Below are 10,299 nucleotides of genomic sequence, written 5' to 3' on the forward strand. Positions count from 1 at the left end.
TAGTAGAGACGGGGTTTCACCGTGTTGACCAGGATGGTCTCGATCTCTTGACCTCGTGATCCACCCGCCTCAGCCTCCCAAAGTGCTGGGATTACAGGCTTGAGCCACCGCGCCCGGCTCTTTTTCTCTTTTTTTAAAGATGGGGTTTCTCCATGATGGCCAGGCTGGTCTTGAACTCCTGACCTCAGGTGATCCACCCACCTCAGCCTCCCAAAGGGCTAGGATTACAGGCGTGAGCCACCACGCCCGGCTGCTTTGTTCTTTTTTAAAGATTACTTTGGATATTTGGGGGTTCCTTGAGATTCCACATGAATTTTAGTGTAAATTTTTTTATTTCTAACAAAAACTCACCATTTGGATTTCAACAGAAATTGCATTCGATTGACAGATCTCTTTGGGTAGTACTGACATTGTAAAGATGTTAAGTCTTCCACTTCATAAACATGAAAATCCTTTCATTTATTGATGTCTTTAATTTCTTTAAGCAGTGTTTTGTAGTTTTCAATGTGTGTCTCTTCCCTTCTTGGTAAAGTTTATTTCTAAGTATTTTATTCTTTTTGATGCTGTTGTAAATGGATTTTATTTTAATTTACTGTACTTTAGGTTCTGGGGTACATGTGCAGAATGTGCAGGTTTGTTACATAGGTATATACCTGCCATGGTGGTTCGATGTATCCATCCTCCTGGTGGCTTGATGGGGATAGCATTGAGCCTATAAATTACTTTGGGGAGCATGGCCATTTTCATGATATTGATTCTTCCTAACCATGAGCATGGAATGTTTTTCCATCTGTTTGTGCCCTCTCTAATTTCCTTGAGCAGTGGTTTATAGTTCTCCTTGAAGAGGTCCTTCACATTTCTTGTTAGTTGTATTTCTAGGTATTTAATTCTCTTTCTAGCAACTGTGAATGGAAGTTTACTCATGATTCACTCTCTGTTTGTCTATTACTGGTGTATAGGAATGCCTATGATTTTGTACATTGATTTTTGTATCCTGATACTTTGTTGAAGTTGCTAATGAGCTTAAGGAGGTTTGGGGCTGAGACGATGGGGTCTTCTGAATATACAATCATGTCATCTGCAAATAGAGACAATTTGACTTCTTCTTTTCCTAATTGAATACCTTTTATTTCTTTTTCTTGCCTGATTGCCCTGGCCAGAACTTTCAAAACTATGTTGAATTGTGAGAGTTGTGAGAGAGGGAATCATTGTCTTATGGCAGTTTTTAAAGGAAATGCTTCCAGTTTTTGTCCATTCAGTATGATATTGGCTGTGGGTTTGTCATAAATAGCTCTTGTTATTTTGAGATACATTCCATTGATATCTAGTTTTTGAGTTTTTAGCATAAAGGGTTGTTGAATTTTGTTGAAGGCCTTCTCTGCATCTATTGAGATAATCATGTGGTTTTTGTCTTTGGTTCTGTTTATGTGATGAATTACATTTATAGATTAGCATATGTTGAACCAGCCTTGCATCCCAGGGATGAAGCAGACTTGATCATGATGGATAAGCTTTTGGATGTGCTGTTGGATTTGGTTTGCCAGTATTTTGTTGAGGATTTTTGCATCAATGTTCATTATGGATATTGGCCTGAAATTTTTTTTTAGTTTTGTCTCTGCCAGGTTTTCATATCAGGATGATGTTGGTCTCATAAAATGAGTTAGGGAGGATTTCCTCTTTTTTTATTGCTTGCAATAGTTTCAGAAGGAATGGTACCAGGTCCTCTTTGTACTTCTGATACAATTCAGCTGTGAATCTCTCTGGTCGTGGATCTTTTTTGGTTGGTAGGCTGTTAATTGCTGTCTCAATTTCTGACCTTGTTATTGATCTATTCGGGGATTCAATTTCTTCCTGGTTTAGTCTTGGGAGAGTGTAAGTGTCCAGGAATTTATCCATTTCTTCTATATTTACTGGCTTATTTGCATAGAGGTGTTTGTAGTATTCTTTAATGGTAGTTTGTATTTCTGTGGAACTGGTGATGATATCCCCTTTATCTTTTTTTATTGCATCTATTTGATTCTTTTTTTTTTCCTTCTTTATTAGTCTATCAGTCTATCTATTTTGTAGATAAAAAAAAAACCAGCTCCTGGATTCGTTGATCTTTTGAAGGATTTTTTGTGTCTAACTCCTTCAGTTCTACTCTAATCTTAGTTATTTCTTGTCTTCTGCTAGCTTTTGCATTTGTTTGCTCTTGTTCCTTTACTTCTTTTAATCCTGATGTTGGCATGTCAATTTTAGATCTTTCCTCATTACTCTTTTGGGCATTTAGTGCTATAAATTTCTCTCTAGACTCTGCTTTAAATGTGGGAGTCTAAGTCTCTTTGTAGGTCATTAAGAACTTGTTTTATGTATCTGGGTACTCCTGTATTGGGTGCCTATATATTTAGGTTAGTTAGCTCTTCTTGTTGCATTGATCCCTTTACCATTATGTAATGTCATTTTTTGTCTCTTTTGATCTTTGTTGGTTTAAAGTCTGTTGCATCAGACACTAGGATTCCTGCTTTGTTTGTTCTCCATTTGCTTGGTAAATCTTCCTCCATCCCTTTAATTTGAGCCTATGTGTGTCTTTGTATGTGAGATGGGTCTCCTGAATACAGCACACCAATGGGTCCTTATCCAACTTACTAGTCTGTGTCTTTTGATTGGGGCATTTAGCCCATTTACATTTAAGGTTAATATTGTTATATGTGAATTTGATCCTGCCATTTTGATGCTAGCTGGTTGTTTTGCTCATTTATTGGTGCAGTTTCTTCATGCGTCTTTACACTATGGTCTTTACAATTTGGTATATTTTTGCAGTGGCTGGTACTGGTTGTTCCTTTCCATGTTTGGTGCCTCCTTCAGGAGCTCTTATGTGGTGACAAAATCTCTCAACAATTGCTTGCTGGTAAAGGATTTTATTTCTCCCTTGCTTATGAAGTTTAGTTTGGCTGGATATGAAATTCTGGGTTGAAAATTCTTTTCTTTAAAGATGTTGAATATTGGCCCCCACTTTCTTCTCGATTGTATAGTTTCTGCTGAGAGATCTGCTGTTAGTCTGTTGGGCTTCCCTTTGTGGGTAACCTGACCTTTCTCTCTGGCTGCTTTTAGCATTTTTTCCTTCAGTTCAACTCTGGTGAATCTGACGATTATGTGTCTGGGGTTGCTCTTCTTGAGGGATATCTTTCTGGTGTTCTTTTTCCTGAATTTGAATGTTGGCCTCCTTGCTAGTTGGGGAAGTTCTCCAGGATAATATCCTGAAGGGTATTTTCCAACTTGGTTTCATTCTCCCTGTCACTTTTAGGTATACCGATCACACATAGATTTGGACTTTTCACATAATCCCATATTTCTTGGAGGCTTTGTTAATTTCTTTTCATTCTTTTTTCTCTAATCTTGCCTTATTGCTTTATTTCATTGAGTTGATCTTCAATCTCTGATATTCTTTCTTCTGCTTGATTGATTCAGCTACTGAAACTTGTGTATGCTTCACGACTTTCTCATGCTGTGTTTTTCAGCTCCATCAAGTTGTTTATGTTCTTCTCTATGCTGGTCATTCTGGTTAGCATTTCATCTAACCTTTTCTCAAGGTTCTTAGCTTCCCTGCATTGGATTAGAACATGCTACTTTAGCTTGGAGAAGTTTGTTATTACCCACCTTCTGAAGCCTGCTTCTGTCAGTTCATCAAACTCATTCTCCATCCAGTTTTGTTCTTTAGCTGGTGAGGAGTTGTGATCCTTTGGAGGAGAAGAGGCGTTCTGGTTTTGGGGGATATCAACCTTTTTGCACAGGTTTCTTCCCATCTTTGTGGAGTTATTTACTTTTGGTCTTTGAAGTTGGTGACCTTTGCATGGGGTCTGTGAGCGGACATCATTTCTGTAGATGTTGTAACTATTTTGTTCTGTTTGTTAGTTTTCCTTGTAACAGGCTCCTCTGTTGCAGGTCTGTTGGAGCTTGCTGGAGGTCCATTCTAGACGCTGTTTACCTGGGAGTCGCCAGAAGGGGCTGCAAAGCAGCAAAGATTGCTGCCTGTTCCTTCCTCTGGTAGCTTTGTTTCAGAAGGGTGGCCGCCAGATGCCAGCCAGAGCTCTCTGGTATGAGGTGTCTTTCAGCCTCTGCTGGGAGGTATCTCCCAGTCAGGATACATGGGGGTCAGGGAGCCACTTGAGAAGTCAGCCTGTCCCTTATCAGAGCTTGAGCACTTTATTGGGATATTCGTAGCTCCCTTCAGAACTGCCAGGCAGGGACATTTAAGTCTGCTGAAGCTGAACCCACAACTGCCCCTTTTCCCAGGTGCTCTGGGGCTTTATTTATAACTCCCTGACACGGTGCTGCCTTTTTTCAGAGACGTCATACCCAGCAAGAAGGAGTCTAGTGACAGTCTGCCTGCAGAGGCCTTGCTGAGATGCCATGGGCTCTGCCCAGTTGCTGTGTAAACTGCCCGGAGACTTTGTTTACACAGGCGAGGTGAAAATCACCTACCTGAGCCTCAGCAATGGTTGCTGCCCCTCCCCACATTGAGCTTGAGGCTGCTGTGCTGGCTATGAGAATTTCAAGCCAGTGGATCTTAGCTTGCTGGCCTTCATGGGGGTGGGACCCGCCAAGCCAGATCACTTGGCTCCCTGGCTTCAGCTCCTTTGTTTGGAGGAATGAGCAGTTAGTTCTGTCTCACTGGCATTCCAGGTGCCACTGGGATATGAGAAAAAAAAAAACTGCTGTAGCTAAAACAGCTGCCCAGTTTTGTGCTAGAAACCTGGGGCGCTGGTGTTGTAGGCACTGGAGGGAATCTACTGATGTGCGCGTTGTGAAGACTGGGAAAAGTGCAGTATCTGAGCCAGAGTGCCAGAGTGTCAGGAAAAGTCCCTAATGGATTCCCTTGGCTAGGAGATGAAGTTCTCTGGCCCCTTGCCTTCCGAGGTGAGGTGACAACCTGCCTTGCTTCAGCTCACCCTCTTTGGGCTGCACCCACTGTCTAACCAGTCCCAATGAGATGAACCTGGTACCTGCGTTGGAAACGCAAAGATCACTCAGCTTCTGTGTTACTCTTGCTGGGAACTGTGCCCTGGAGCTGTTCCTATTTGGCTATCTTAGAAGCTAAATGGATTTTTTTTTTCTTAATATCCTTTTCAGACTGCACATGGTTAGTATATAGAAACAACTGATTTTTGTGTGTTGATGCTGTATCTTGCAAGTTTGCTAAATTTATCTTGAACTCCTGACCTCAAGGGATTCTCCCAGCTCAGCCTCCCAAAGTGCCTGGGATTATAGGCATGAGCCATTATGTCCAGCCATGCTAAATGTATTAGTTCTAGCAGCTTTTCTCGTGGAATGTTTAGTGGTTGCTACATATAAAACCATGCCATTTGTGAACAGGGTTAATTTTACTTCTTCCATTCTAACTTGAATGCCTACTATTTATGTTTCTAGTTACTTAATGGATTTGGCTAGTGCTTCCAGTATTATGTTGAATAGAAGTGGTAAAATAGATATACTTGTGCCTGATCCAGCAGAAAGTTTTCAGTCTTTCATCAACGGAAATGATGTATGTGGCCTTTTCATATGTGGCCATTATTATGCTGAGGTAGTTTCCGTCTATTCTTTTTTTTTTTTTTTTTTTTTTGACAGAGTCTTGCTCTGCCACCCAGGCTGGAGTGCAGTGGTGCGATCTCGGCTCATTGCAACCTCTGCCTCCCAGGTTCCAGCAATTCTCCTGCCTCAGTCTTCCGAGTAAGTGGGACTACAGGTGCACGCCACCACACCCAGCTAATTTTTGTATTTTTAGTAGAGATGGGGTTTCACCAGTTTGGCCAGGATGGTCTCACCTAGTGATCTGCCTGCTTTGGCCTCCCAAAGTGCTGGGATTACAGGTGACAGCCACCGCGCCTGGCCTTTATTCTTAATTTAATTAATTAATTAATTAATTATTTAAATCATGAAAGGGTGTTAAATTTTGTCAAATGCTTTTTTCTGCATCAGTTGAGATAATCAATCATAGTCTTTTTCCTCTTCATTCTGGTAATGTGATATACATTGGTTGATTGTCATCTGCTGAATCATCCTTGCATTCCAGGAATAAATCTCATTTGGCTATGGTTTATAATCCTTTTAATGTGCTATTGAATTCTAATTGTTAGTATTTTGATGAGAATTTTTACACTAATAGTCATCAGATATATTGGCCTATAGTTTTCTTGTAGTGTCTTTGCTTTTCTTTGGTATCAAGGTAACACTGCCCTCACAGAATGAGTTTGGAAGTGCTCCTGCCTCTTCAAGTTTTTGGAAGAATTCTTTTTTTTTTTTTTTTGAGATGGAGTTTCACTCTTGTTGCTCAGGCTGGAGTGCAGTGGCGCCATTTCGGCTCATTGTAACATCTGCCTTCAAGCAATTCTCCTGCCTCAGCCTTTGGAGTAGCTGGGATTACAGGTATGCACCACCATGCCTCGCAAATTTTGTATTTTTGGTAGAGACGGGGTTTCTCCACATTGGTCAGGCTGATCTCAAACTCCCAGCCTCAGCTGATCTGGCTGCCTTGGTGTCCCAAAGTACCGGGATTACAGGTGTGAGCTACCATGCCCAGCAGTTTTTGGATAATTTGAAGACAATTTGTCTTTGACAATTATTCCTTTAATGTTTGGTAGAATTCACCAGTGAATCCATGTGTCCTGGGCTTTTCATTATTGGGAGCTTTTTGATCAGTGATTCAACCTGCTTACCAGTTAGGACCTGTTCAGATTATTTATTTCTTCTGATTCAATCTTGGTAGGTTGTGTTTTTCTAGGAATTTGTCAATTTAATCTAGATTAACCAAGGTGTGGGCATACAATTGTTCATAATACTCTCTTTTAATTCTTTTTATTTTTTTAAAATTGATAATTCCTCTCTCTTTTCTAATTTTCATTATTTAAGTATTTTTTTCTTACTCTAACTAAAAGTTTGTCCATATTGTTGATGTTTTAATAAACTAACTCTTGGTTTCATAGATTTTCTCTATTGCTTTTCTATTCTTGGTTTTGTTTTTCTTTGCTTTAATCTATATTATTACCTTAATTTTTCTAACTCTGGGTTTATTCTTCTTTTCTAGTTCCTTAATGTATAAAGTCAGATTGTAGATTTGAGATATTTCTTCTTTTTATTTATTTTTTTCTGTGATAACAGATTAATTTTAATTCTAGACCTGAAGCTGTACAAGGGTACAGGTCTTTAAACATTGTATAAATGTGTGCAATACCACTTAAAACCTCAAAAAAGGAACAGACTTTAGAATTGTTTAAACACAATCCACAGAATTAAAAACAAAACCAGAAGCCATTCACAGTTATACTATTGTCAATGAAAAGTTTTACACTTAATACTTGATATAACAGTCAATACCTAGTGGGATTGCATAGTCTCATCCTGTTGTACTGGCTTGTGCGTACAACCAAGATCAGACCAGCAAGTAAAAGTTCTACCACAGCCCTGTAGTTTCCACTTCGCTTGCTTTGTCAGTTAAAAGTGAACAGTGAAAATTAAATACTTGTCTTTGCATAGGCACAAGGTATGCTGTGAAAGCACATTTGCTGACATACATATAAAAATACTATTTGATAAGAAAATAATGTATAAAAGTTTATAGCAAAAGTACTAATCATCTCTGACCCTAGAAAGGCCAATTCCATATATTACATTACTGTTATATAGTTTCCATTTTTTTGAATCCCTTATCCAGAAATACTTGAAAAGACAGGCAGAGATTATTCATTTTACCCTTAGCATGGCTGTGAAAAGAGTTAATTAAAAAAAAAAATCAAATATACCAAAATGCTTAAGTTTAGAATGAGCTGAAATATTTGACCAGGTAGAATATTGTCATCTTCAAGTGCAGGAGTAGTAACACGGGTTTTTGTAAGCAGTTTTTAATCCATAAATACAATAGGCATTTTGATACTGAGATGTCTCACTTCTGTAGATTCAATTCAGTATATTTAAAGTTCACTAAAGCTGACATTAAAATTTTTTAAATAGTTCAAAAAAATCACATTAAAAATCCATATATTTGTATTTGGAGTAACAGTAGACCACATGATTCCAGAAGTTAAAAATTATTTCACAGCCTGTGGCTTTGGCTTGGCAAATGACCTAGCTTCCTAAGATGTTTTGACTCTATTAAAATGTAACCACTTAAAAAAGAATGTGTCTGTGTATATACAGATATATATTTTAAAGGAATCTGATAATCTATGAAACAGCCTTAATGTTTCCTTTAAATTTGCCTGGAAATGACCATCGCATTAGCTTCATGGAAAGAACTAGCCAGTGTCTTGTTCTAAAGCTAAGAGGGTCATTATTTGTCTAAGGCTAGAATGGTACCAACAAGATGTAAACTGTAAGGAGAGGAGGAGATGAGGCCTTTCCCTGGCATTTGGTAGGTAATACTCAAGGGATTCTCGAAAAATGACACAATGTTATTGCTCCTTGTCTTTTTCTTTCCTCATTGGTTCTGGTGAAGGAGGACATTTCTGCTCTTCAAATTTCCTTATAACCCAGAGATGTTCATAGAAAGCTTGAGACCAGTTGTGATGGCTCATGCCTGTAATCTCAGCACCTTGGAAGGCCAAGACAGGAGGATCACTTGAGCCCAGGAGTTCAAGCAGCCAGGGCAACACAGTAAGACCCCATCTCTTAGAAAGAAAAAAGCTGAGCCTGGTGGGGCAAGCCTGTGATTCCAGCTACACCAGAAGCTGAGGGGAGAGGATCACTTAAGCCCAGTAGTTCAAGGCTGCACTGAGCTATGATCACACCACTGCACTCCAGCCTGGGTGTCAGAGGAAGACCTTGTTTAAAAAAAAAAAAAAAAAAAAAAAAAAAAGGCACACACTGCATTCATCCTAATCTTTGCGGACACCTCCATGTATGTTACCCTAGGTTGCTGTGCTAATTGCTGTCCTTCCTGTCTCTGATGATCCAGAGGTGCTTTATTACCCATTAAAATCATTGAAAACTCACCATGTTCCTTTACTCTGAGGAGAATCTATCTTTGGAATTGATAGGTTTCTTCAAAACTGCCCCTATCTTTGCCTGAAAAGATCAACAGGAAACCCTCACCAGTCATCACACACTGTTCCCTCATGGCTGCAAACTCTTCTTGTCCTGTTGTCTACAAAATACCTAGCTGGGCTGCTCTGTTATCTAGCACACACTGCTTTGTGTTTGAATCTTCAATGGTTGGATCACAATTAATTAAAAAACAGGACTGGGCTGGGCATGGTGACTCATGCCTGTAATCCTAGCACTTTGGGTGGCTGAGGTGGGCGAATCATGAGGTCAGGAACTCGAGACTAGCCAGCCAACATGGTGAGACACCATCTCTAATAAAAATACAAAAAATTAGGCATGGTGATGGGCACCTGTAATCCCAGCTACCTGGTAGGCTGAGGCAGGAGAATCTCTTGAACCCAGGAAGCAGAGGTTGCAGTGAGCCAAGATCATGCCACTGCACTTCAGCCCAGGCGATGGTGCGAGACTGACTCAAAAGAACAACAACCAAAAATAATAATAATAATAATAAGACTGGAGGAACTGGATGCATCAACTTCCAGCAGGGGAGGGGCTCTTGGGCACCAGGAGTTGTCAGAAGGGCTGGTCCTAGGGCAGCATGGTACCTGGGGCTGGCTGGGTCTTGCCCCAGGCACAGAGAAGTGGGGTGATTACCAGGGCCCCGGGCAGTGGGTGAGGGTGGGGGTGCTCCTCTATGCCTCTCTGCAGCACAGCTACATATGGCCATCTGGGGGCACTGTTTTCTTAATTTTTATTTTAGGTTAAGCAGTACAGTACATGTACAGGTCTGTTATGCAGGTAAATTGCATGTCCCAGGGGTTTGTTGTGCAGATAATTTTGTCACTAGGACAATAACATAGCACACAATAGGTAGTTTTTGACCCGTACCCTCCTCCTACCCTCTACCCCCAAGTATGCCCCAGAATCTGTTGTTTTCTTCTTTGTGTCCATGTGTACTTGATGTTTAGCTACCACTTATATGTGAGAACATGTGGTATTTGATTTTCTGTTCCTGTGTTAATTAAGTTAGAATAATGGCCTCCAGCTCCATTCATTTTCCTGCAAAGGACATGATCGTATTTCTTTTTAATGGCTGCATAGTATTCCATGGTGTATGTGTGCCACTTTTTTTATTATTATACTTTAAGTTCTGGGGTACATGTGCAGAACATGCAGGTTTGTTACATAGGTATACACGTTCCATGGTGATATGCTGTACCCATCAACCCATCAGGTATATTAGGTATTTCTTCTAATGTTATCCTTCTCCTGGCCCCAAACTCC

The 10,299-nt window shown here is 40.1% G+C and overlaps 1 pseudogene; it reads right to left on the reverse strand.

The window, feature by feature from the left end:
- Window positions 1-8,267: 8,267 nt before the first annotated feature.
- On the reverse strand, window positions 8,268-9,742 carry LOC108308033 (annotated as a pseudogene).
- Between the last annotated feature and the right edge of the window lie 557 nt (window positions 9,743-10,299).

Source organism: Cebus imitator, unplaced genomic scaffold, assembly GCF_001604975.1.
Source record: "Cebus imitator isolate Cc_AM_T3 unplaced genomic scaffold, Cebus_imitator-1.0 Scaffold82, whole genome shotgun sequence".
Taxonomy (NCBI): Eukaryota; Metazoa; Chordata; class Mammalia; order Primates; family Cebidae; genus Cebus; species Cebus imitator.